The 8,666-nt window shown below is 40.3% G+C and overlaps 1 protein-coding gene and 1 pseudogene across 2 annotated transcripts in view; one reads left to right on the top strand and one right to left on the bottom strand.

Moving 5' to 3' along the window:
* Psmb2 (proteasome 20S subunit beta 2) overlaps positions 1-8,666 on the bottom strand; it is a 38,683-nt gene that overhangs the window by 11,558 nt on the left and 18,459 nt on the right. The gene's annotated exons all lie outside the window — the stretch shown is intronic.
* On the top strand, positions 6,979-8,524 carry LOC104876979 (annotated as a pseudogene).

The raw sequence follows: 8,666 nt of genomic DNA, 5'->3' as shown, positions 1-8,666 counted from the left end.
TTTTTTTTTTTTTTTTTTGGTACCGGGGATTGAACTTGGGTCTTTGTGCTTGCAAGGCAGGCCACCAAACTGCTGAGCTAAATCCCCGGCTCTTAGCCTTTTCTTTTTCTTTTTTTTGGTACCAGGGATTGAACTTGGGTCCTTGAGATTGCAAGGCAGGCATCGCCACCAAACCACTAAATCCCCGGCCCCTGGCCTCAAACTTTTAATCACCCTCCCTCAGCTTGTAGCTGTGCCACCATGCACAACTCTTTTTAGTGGTGGTGGTGATGGTGGGTGGGATTGAACCTAGGCCCTTAAGCATGCTAATAAATAATGTGCTCTACTACTAAGCTAAACCCTCAGGGACTCTCCACTTCTTTTAATCCACTCAACTGTCAAAGCTGCCTAAAACCCCATCTTTGACAGCAAAAATATTTTATAAAAATGCAATTTACAAATAGAACGGATCAATGATTGCAATTAGCTTATCCAGTGCCCCCTTTATAAATGTGGTGACGAAAGTTCAAAGAGGAGATGGATGATACCTTGCCCTAATCCTAAGTAATCAGCACTGGAGTCAGAACCAAATTCACTCTTCCTAACTGCCAGTCTTGTATGCTTTTCCAGGAAACCACACTGCCTCCACAAAATGGAAATTAGTGTAAAAATATGACTCAGTATGCAAATGTCAGTTTCACACTCAAATATTTCAGAAAGTACTATTTTGCATATCAGCTCTATTGTTCTCTATTTCACTATTTCACTTATTATTGCATATGACCAATAGTATTTTAGTTTTAAAAGGGTAGGTTTAAGGTCATAATTATGAATCCTCCACAGAGTCTGAAACTATGCAATACATGTAGTACTTATTTAATAAATATATGTGATGAAAGAGACCAATATCTTAGATGCTTGTCAATACCCATTTTTCTACTTCATTAATAAATAAAACGGATCAGCTATTTTTCAATATTGGTGCTCTGAACTCTTATCAAGAGCTTGTTTGCTGCCTTTTTCAGACTGGGTCTTGTTATGTAGTTTGGGCTGGTTTGAACTCACTATGAAGCCCAAGCTGGACTCCAACTTGCAGTGATTCTCTTTTCTCAGCTTTTTGTTGCTGTTGTTTTGGTAGCAGGGACTGAACTCGGGACCTTACACTTGCCAGGCAGACACGGTGTCACTGAGCTACATCCCCAACCCTGCCTCAGCTTCTTGAGTGATAGGATTACAGGCATGTGCCATCACACCTGGCAGGAGCTTGTTTTACTAACCAACAGAATTTACTAGCTTTGTGTGGGTTCAAATTTGTACCTGACTTGAAATTCACTATTTCAAATTCAGCAACTTCCAATTATGATGAACCTTTTAGGGGGCAGGTACTGGGGAATGAACCCAGGACCTTCACCTGAGTTACATCTATAGCCTTTTAAGTAAAATAATTTTTAAATTTTGAGACACGTTGTCCAGGCTGAGCTCAAACTTGTGATGCTCCTGACTCACTCTACTAGAGTGCCGGGATTACAGGTATGCACTCCATGTCTGGCACCTGAACACCTTTTTCAGCTCTATAATACAGCTCCAAGGTTGGGGAAGAAAATAGAGAATTGCCTATTTCTAATGCCTACGTGATATGGAATCATTTGCACCCTAACTTTATTCCTTTTTAAGGAAATCCATGTATAGATTCAATTTCTTCTAGGCTTTAAATAAAAAAGCACAGTTTTTTGTTTTTTGTTTTTTTCTGGTACCAAGGATTGAACTCAGGCACTTGCACTAGCGAGGCAGGCGGCAGAACCACTGAGCTAAATCCCCAGCCCAAAAAAGCACAGTTTATAGAAGGCTTCAATGAAATCCTACAAGTTTCCTGGGACTGGAAGAAGATAATTATGAAATAAGCAGAAGCTCCAACTGCACTTCTGTATTTGGAACATGAATAAATTCAATAAATGTTCATTTATCATCTATGCAAGGTGACAAAGATGGAGCCTAAATCTGGAAGGAGCCCCCAAGGTAGATGCGGATAGGAAGGATCCTAGACGGAGGAAACAGCATATGTTAAAATAAAGAAATAAGGAGTAACATGGAATGTTTAGGTACTGGCAAATATGAGACACATATATTTGGAGAATTAGCTGATTTCAGTGAAAAGCAGAGGAAATGGGATGATATTATCATTTGCCTCCTGGACTAAAGAGAATATGAACTTCAGTATTCAAGCCATGGAGAAGCCAGTTAGAATCTACTATTACCATTCATTTGCTGACCCAAATCTCTTTTCATGTCTTAGGACAGTGGTTAACTGGTGTCAAGGAACAGTGCCGCCTTAGGATTGATATTCCATCAGTCCCAGTGCTTCTTTTTTTTTTTGTACTGGGGATCAAACTCAGGACCTTGCACTTGAGAGGCACACACAGTGCCAGTGAGCTAAATTCCAGGTCCCAGTACTTTCTTTACTCTCCTCTTAAAATAGAAGATTTTTAAAAATAAAAAGTATCACAAAGATGATTGCCATTTTAGGATGGTAACTGACAGTCACATGGAAGATGATTCTGGATGACAGAGAAAAAGGGGAGAACAGTTACAGGATAAGGCCAAACTAAATCAGCAGAAGGGATAAACAAGAAAACATGAATATGAGATGTATTTAGAAGGCAGAATTGATAGGACTGAATCACTAGTTGAAAAAAAGGTAAGGGAGAAACAGTGAAGACGACTTTCAATAAAGGAAAAAGTGGTAGCACAAATGAAAAGAGTTCAACTTGTTTAAGCCCAATAAGCTTAAACAGAGTGGTTTAATGGCAGCTGGACAGAATGAAACAGTGTACAGCCAATGTCAGTAAGACTGAATGAAGCAGCAGCCAGTTAGGAGGAGGCTTTACTGTCATGAACACATATATTCTCTCACATTCATTTGTGAAGACAGTGAAGGAAACAATTCCAACAGGACACAATTGCAGAAGTATGCCAAGCTTACCAAGACAGCACAAAGAAGCTGAGGGTAACATGTATGTGGCAGAGTGGGGGAAAAGAGAACAAAACTTTCCCTCATAAACAATGAATTGTGTTGGGAACATAGGTACATTCAGGGGAGAAAGTTAGTGAAGGCAGAGATGCAAGAAAACACTCAAGGCAGGTTGAGCTCCTGGTATCTACTGGTACCACCGAAGGAAGAAAAAGTAGCGAGTTGGAATTTGAAAAGTTCCCTTAATTGTATGACTGAAAAAAAGCACACCACCCACCCCTAGTCATCGGGAATTGAGCCCAAGCCTTAGCACTGAACTACATCATCATCCCTTTAATTTTATATTTTGAGAATAGTGAGAAATTACTAAGTTGTCCAGGCTGGGCTCAAACTTGCAATCTTCCTGCTTCAGCCTTCCAGAGTGCTAGAATTACAGGCATGTGCCACACCAGGCTAAACACACACACACACTGGAAACTGATCAAAATCTGAATATGATACTGACCAGGATATAAACCAGGATGTTTAATGAAATTGACTGCTAACTTTCCTCCTCTCCTGTTTCAGATATATCTGTCTTTTGTGGCCATAAAAAACAAACCAATCCATGTTTATAAATTCTCACACTGAACTGAGAAATAGGGAAGCAAGCATCCTTCTAATAAAACAAAACTCTTTCAGAAGCCCAAAATAAGACACTGCTCTAAAAAATGAACATCCAACCATGTTTTTCTCTGCCTGAAGTCATTTTCTGAAAGTATATTTGGTATATACCTCAGTCCACTCGGAGTCTCAAGTGTCCCATCGATATAATGTGGAGGGTAATACTGCTCGTCTGACGTAGTGAGGAATTAAGTGCCTGCCTGTGTTAAAGTTCCTAGAAGAAGGGCTGGTAAATAGTAGGTGCCCAAAAAATCTGAATTTTAGGAGCTAAAAAAATTTAAATATTATATTTCAATTTTTAACGGAACTAGATTTGAAAGCCTCCCCTCAATAATTCCAAAATTCCTATGAATTGTATTTCTCCAAAGCCATCAGCAACCCCAAGTTTGATTGGTTCTCTTATTAAAAGTTGTAATCTTATTGTAATTAGAAGTTTAGAAATTTAATGAGTTGAAATGCAACATGGCACAGATGCCTTATTATACCAACTAGTTAACACAGTATTTGTTTTCTACATTAATTTTACTTGCTAATCAAAAATACTGTTTTCCCCCAAATAACATCAAAATAAAATTGCTGATTTTGCAATGGTAAAACCAACACCATGTTTGCAACAAGGCCACTTGAATTCTTTTTTTCATGAGCTGTCAGTTTCCAGGAAAAAGTTAAGATTCCATATACCTTTAATTCAGTTCTTTAAAAATTCAAATGGAAAGGGTCAGGGATTTAGCTCAGTGCTTCCAATGCCTTCTTCACAAGCACAAGGACCTGAGTTCGATCCCTGGCACCAAAAAAAAAAAAAAAAAAATCAAATGGAGAAAACATGCTTTGTACACACACACTATAAAGCATGTAAGCTGTCCATGCTAGGCATACCCATGAATATCTATGAATATTGAACATTATAGGTGGTTCATCTCTCTGAATTAAAGAACACAGTCTCTTGGAAAGGGGCATTTAGAACTATATACAATTGTACATGTTTTCAGATGTCCACAGCATTTAACAGGGCATTAAAGAATTCCTGGGGAAGACTCTTCAAGAATCCTATTACACAGCATTCCTCATTAAAATCAAGTCTGACACAAGTTATTTCTATAGCTTCAATGGATATGAAAACTCTTGATAGGTCTCCCTGCTTTGTTCATTCTTTCCCCAAATGCTCTACCAGAGAGTAGCCATTGATCTAATAAAACTTCATCTGATCACACTAATTTCTTCCTGGCCAACAAACTTCCAGAGAGGCTCACTGCTTTTACGATAAAGCCTCCCTCCACACCTCTGCAACTAGACATTGAGCTCAGGGACTCACAGATGCTGGACAAGAGCTGTACCACTAAGCTATATCTTTAGCCCTTTTACTTTGAGATGAAGTCTTGCTAAATTGCACAGGTTGGCTTCAAACTTGTGATCTTCCTGCCTCAGCCTCCCAAGTAACTGGAAATAGAGGTGCATTACCTAGCCTGACATGATAAAGCTTTTTCATCAAAATCTTCACAGTATTGGGCCGGGGATTTAGCTCAGTGGTTCTGCTGCCTGCCTCGCAAGCGTAAGGACCTGAGTTCGATCCCCAGTATAAAAAAAAAAAAAAGAATCTTCCCAGTACGGACTACATCTTATGACTCCCTTAAAATTGTCAGCCTTAACAAATATCACTGTATGCTTACTTATGTATAAACTATATATATTTAGTCAGTAGGGCCTAAAGTTGTATATAGTATCCCATCGGCTAAACAGATAAAATTAGGAACAGAAGGCTAAAAGGATTATTTGTCCCTTCCCTAAACATCATCTTCAAACACTGTGCCTAACCTATTCTTTCACATATCTCAGTCTGCGCTTTTAGTTTTGCTCCATCTTTGTCATAGAAACGGCTAATCTTCAGGCTCAAGTTAAGCTATGTTCCCAGAGCAACTTTGTGTATGGGTATCTTAGCACTTGTCAGTCTACCATAGTACTATTTCGTTACTTTCTCATCTAAAGGGACACACTGAGCTGTGTACCTTTCCTCAGCCCCAAGGACAATGGAGGCTGGAGATTTACTGAATGAACATGAGCAGCCATAGAACATCTTGGCTATAAGAAGTTGCCTTATTCAGGTGTGTCAGAAAGGGAAGTATGGAATTCTGGTAGAACATTTCAATTTATAAAGATTCAGAGATCATTATTTCCTTTCCCTTACATTTTTCTTTCTAGTCTAGTTAATCTTCTTTGTTCTTATTTTGCTGTGTTGCGTTTTGCTTTTTTGAGACAGGGTCTCACTATGCAGTTCAGACTGGCCTTGAACTCACTATGTAGTCTAGGCTGGCCTTGAACTTGTAGTGATCCTCCTGCCTCAGCCTCCCAAGTGCTGGAATTACAGGCATGTGCCACCACCCCCAGCTCTTATATGCTCTTAGTTTATACTGAAAGGTAATGGTAAATCTAAACTTAAAAAAGTGTGTTACGCTTTTCTGCCCTTTTAGGCTCCCCTTTATAAAATACTACATATGAAAGTACATAAAAGCCAGGTGTGGTGGTGCATTCCTTTAATCCCCAGCACCAGGAGGCTAGGGCAGGAGGATCGCTACGAGTTCAAGGCTAGCCTGCACTACAAAGCAAGACCCTACCTCAAAAACCAAAACAAATAAAAAACAAATGCATAAAATATACGTGTACAGATCGAGAAACTAGACATTTATAGCTAAGTGGATGCATGCTGTGACCATATTCCCTTTTTCTGATACAAGGGACTGAACTCATGACCTTGCGCTTATGAGGCAAGTGGCAGAACTACTGAGTTAAATCCCCAGCTGAGGCCATACTCTTAAGTGAAATTAATAGAACACACATGTATAAATACCGAATAGTTTCTCTGGTGGGAAAAACTAAAAGTGTAAACATGGATCAAAGTGTATAATTGATATTGTATAACAGGAAGAAAAGGTCTAAAGGAGCAGGGGAAGTGGGAGGGGTAGGGGAAAGGTAAGTAGGGAAAAGACATAAAATGAGAAAAGGAAAAAACAGAAACAAAGTCTTTGTAAATAGGGAAGGGTGGAGGGGTGAAGGGAGGGTAGGGGAATGGGGAAAAAAGCAAGATGTCATGTAAAAGTACAAGATCCCAATGATGAATGTAATTGGACTGTATACCTAAAATGTACCAATAAATTTAGTGGGAAAAACAAAAACACAGATAGATGAGTATAATACACACACATATAACTACTACTACTACACAAGTCAAGAAACAGAACAGTCAACCCTTTCTCCTCTAAAATGTCTTCCTAGGGCGGTGGAGGCCGGGGTGGCAGCAGCCAGAGCTGAGTGCTTGGCGGGGTGCTTCTCTGTCAGAAGCGCTGGGCTGGACAGGCTGGTCCTGAGCAGCTGCCATGGCAGGAGCTGGAGGCGGTGGTTGCCCCATGGGCGACAGCGACTTCCAGCTGTAAAGGGCGCCGTGGAGGAGAACATGGCAGAAGCTGACATCATTTCAACTGCTGAATTTAATTACTCTGGAGATCTTGCAACAGGAGACAAGGGTGGCAGAGTTGTTATTTTTCAAAGAGAACAAGAGAATAAAACCCATCATCATTCTAGGGGAGAATACGTTTACAGTACCTTTCAAAGTCATGAATCAGAGTTTCACTATTTGAAAAGTCTTGAAATTGAGGAAAAACTTAATAAAATTAGATGGTTGCCACAACAGAATGCTGCTCATTTTCTATGCTCTACAAATGACAAAACTATTAAATTATGGAAAATAAATGAATGGGATAAAAGAGTGGAAGGTTATGACTTGGAAGATGAAGACGGAGGACTTCGAGATCCATTTAGAATTACAGTAGTACAGGTTCCTATATTGAAGCCCATGGACCTCATGGTAGAATCAAGTCCACGGAGAACTTTTGCAAACGCTCACACATATCATGTAAATTCCACTACAGTAAATAGTGATCATGAAACATATCTCGCTGCAGGTGACCTGAGAATAAACCTATGGCATTTAGAAATCACAGACAGAAGCTTTAACATCATGAACATCAAGCCTGCTAACATGCAAGAGCTGACGGAGCCATCACTGCTGCCAAATTCCACCAACACCAGTGCAATGTGTTTGTCTACAGCAGCAGCAAAGGGACCACCCAGCTATGTGACACGTGTTCCTCTGCCCTGTGTGACAGACACTAATTTTTTGAAGAGCCTGAAGATCCCAGCAGTAGGTCCTTTTTCTCAGAAATAATTTCTTCCATCTTGGATATCAAATTCAGCAATAGTGGTGGATACATGATGAAGAGAGACTACCTGTGAAGTGTGAAGTGTGGGACCTTAACATGGAGAGCAGGCCTGTGGAGACCCATCAGGTGCATGAGTCCTGCGAAGCAAGCTGTGTTCCCTGTACACGAATGACTGCATCTTTGACAAGTTTGAGAACTGTGGGAATGGTTCAGACAGTGCTATTATGATGGGGTCCTACACCAACTTCTTCAGAATGTTTGATAGAAACTGGGCATGGTGGCGCAGACCTGTAATCCCAGCACTTGGGAGGCTGAGGCAGGAGGATTGCTGAGTTCGAGAACAGCCTGGGCTACACAGTGAGTTCCAGGTCAGTCTCTACATAGTGAGACCTTGTCTTAAAAAAACAAAAAACAAAAAAACAAAACAAAAAAAAAAGTTTGATAGAAACTGTCAGAGGCATGTTACGCTGGAAGCTTTAAGAGAGAACAGCAAATCCCGAGCCAGCTTAAAACCCCACGAAGTATGTACAGGTGGTAAAAGAAAGATGAGATTAATGTGAACAATCTGGACTTCAGTAAGAAGATCCTTCACACAGCCTGGCAACCCATGGAAAACCTTATGGCCATAGTTTCCACCAATAATTTGCATATAACAAAATCAACTAAAGAAGCTAACTGGAGGACCAAGTCTTGTCTCGCATAGTTAAGCCGGTTGCTTTTCTGCCAAAGAAAAGGCATTGTCCTCTCCATTAAAGAACAGAGATGTGGGCCGGGGATTTAGCTCAGTGGTTTGGTGGCCTGCCTTGCAAGCGCAAGAACCCAAGTTCAATCCCTGGTACCAAAAA

The sequence above is a fragment of the Fukomys damarensis genome, unplaced genomic scaffold, assembly GCF_012274545.1.
Source record: "Fukomys damarensis isolate Sample0158 unplaced genomic scaffold, DMR_v1.0_HiC HiC_scaffold_23, whole genome shotgun sequence".
In the NCBI taxonomy this organism is placed as follows: Eukaryota; Metazoa; Chordata; class Mammalia; order Rodentia; family Bathyergidae; genus Fukomys; species Fukomys damarensis.
This window is presented reverse-complemented; position numbering and strand designations above follow the sequence as displayed.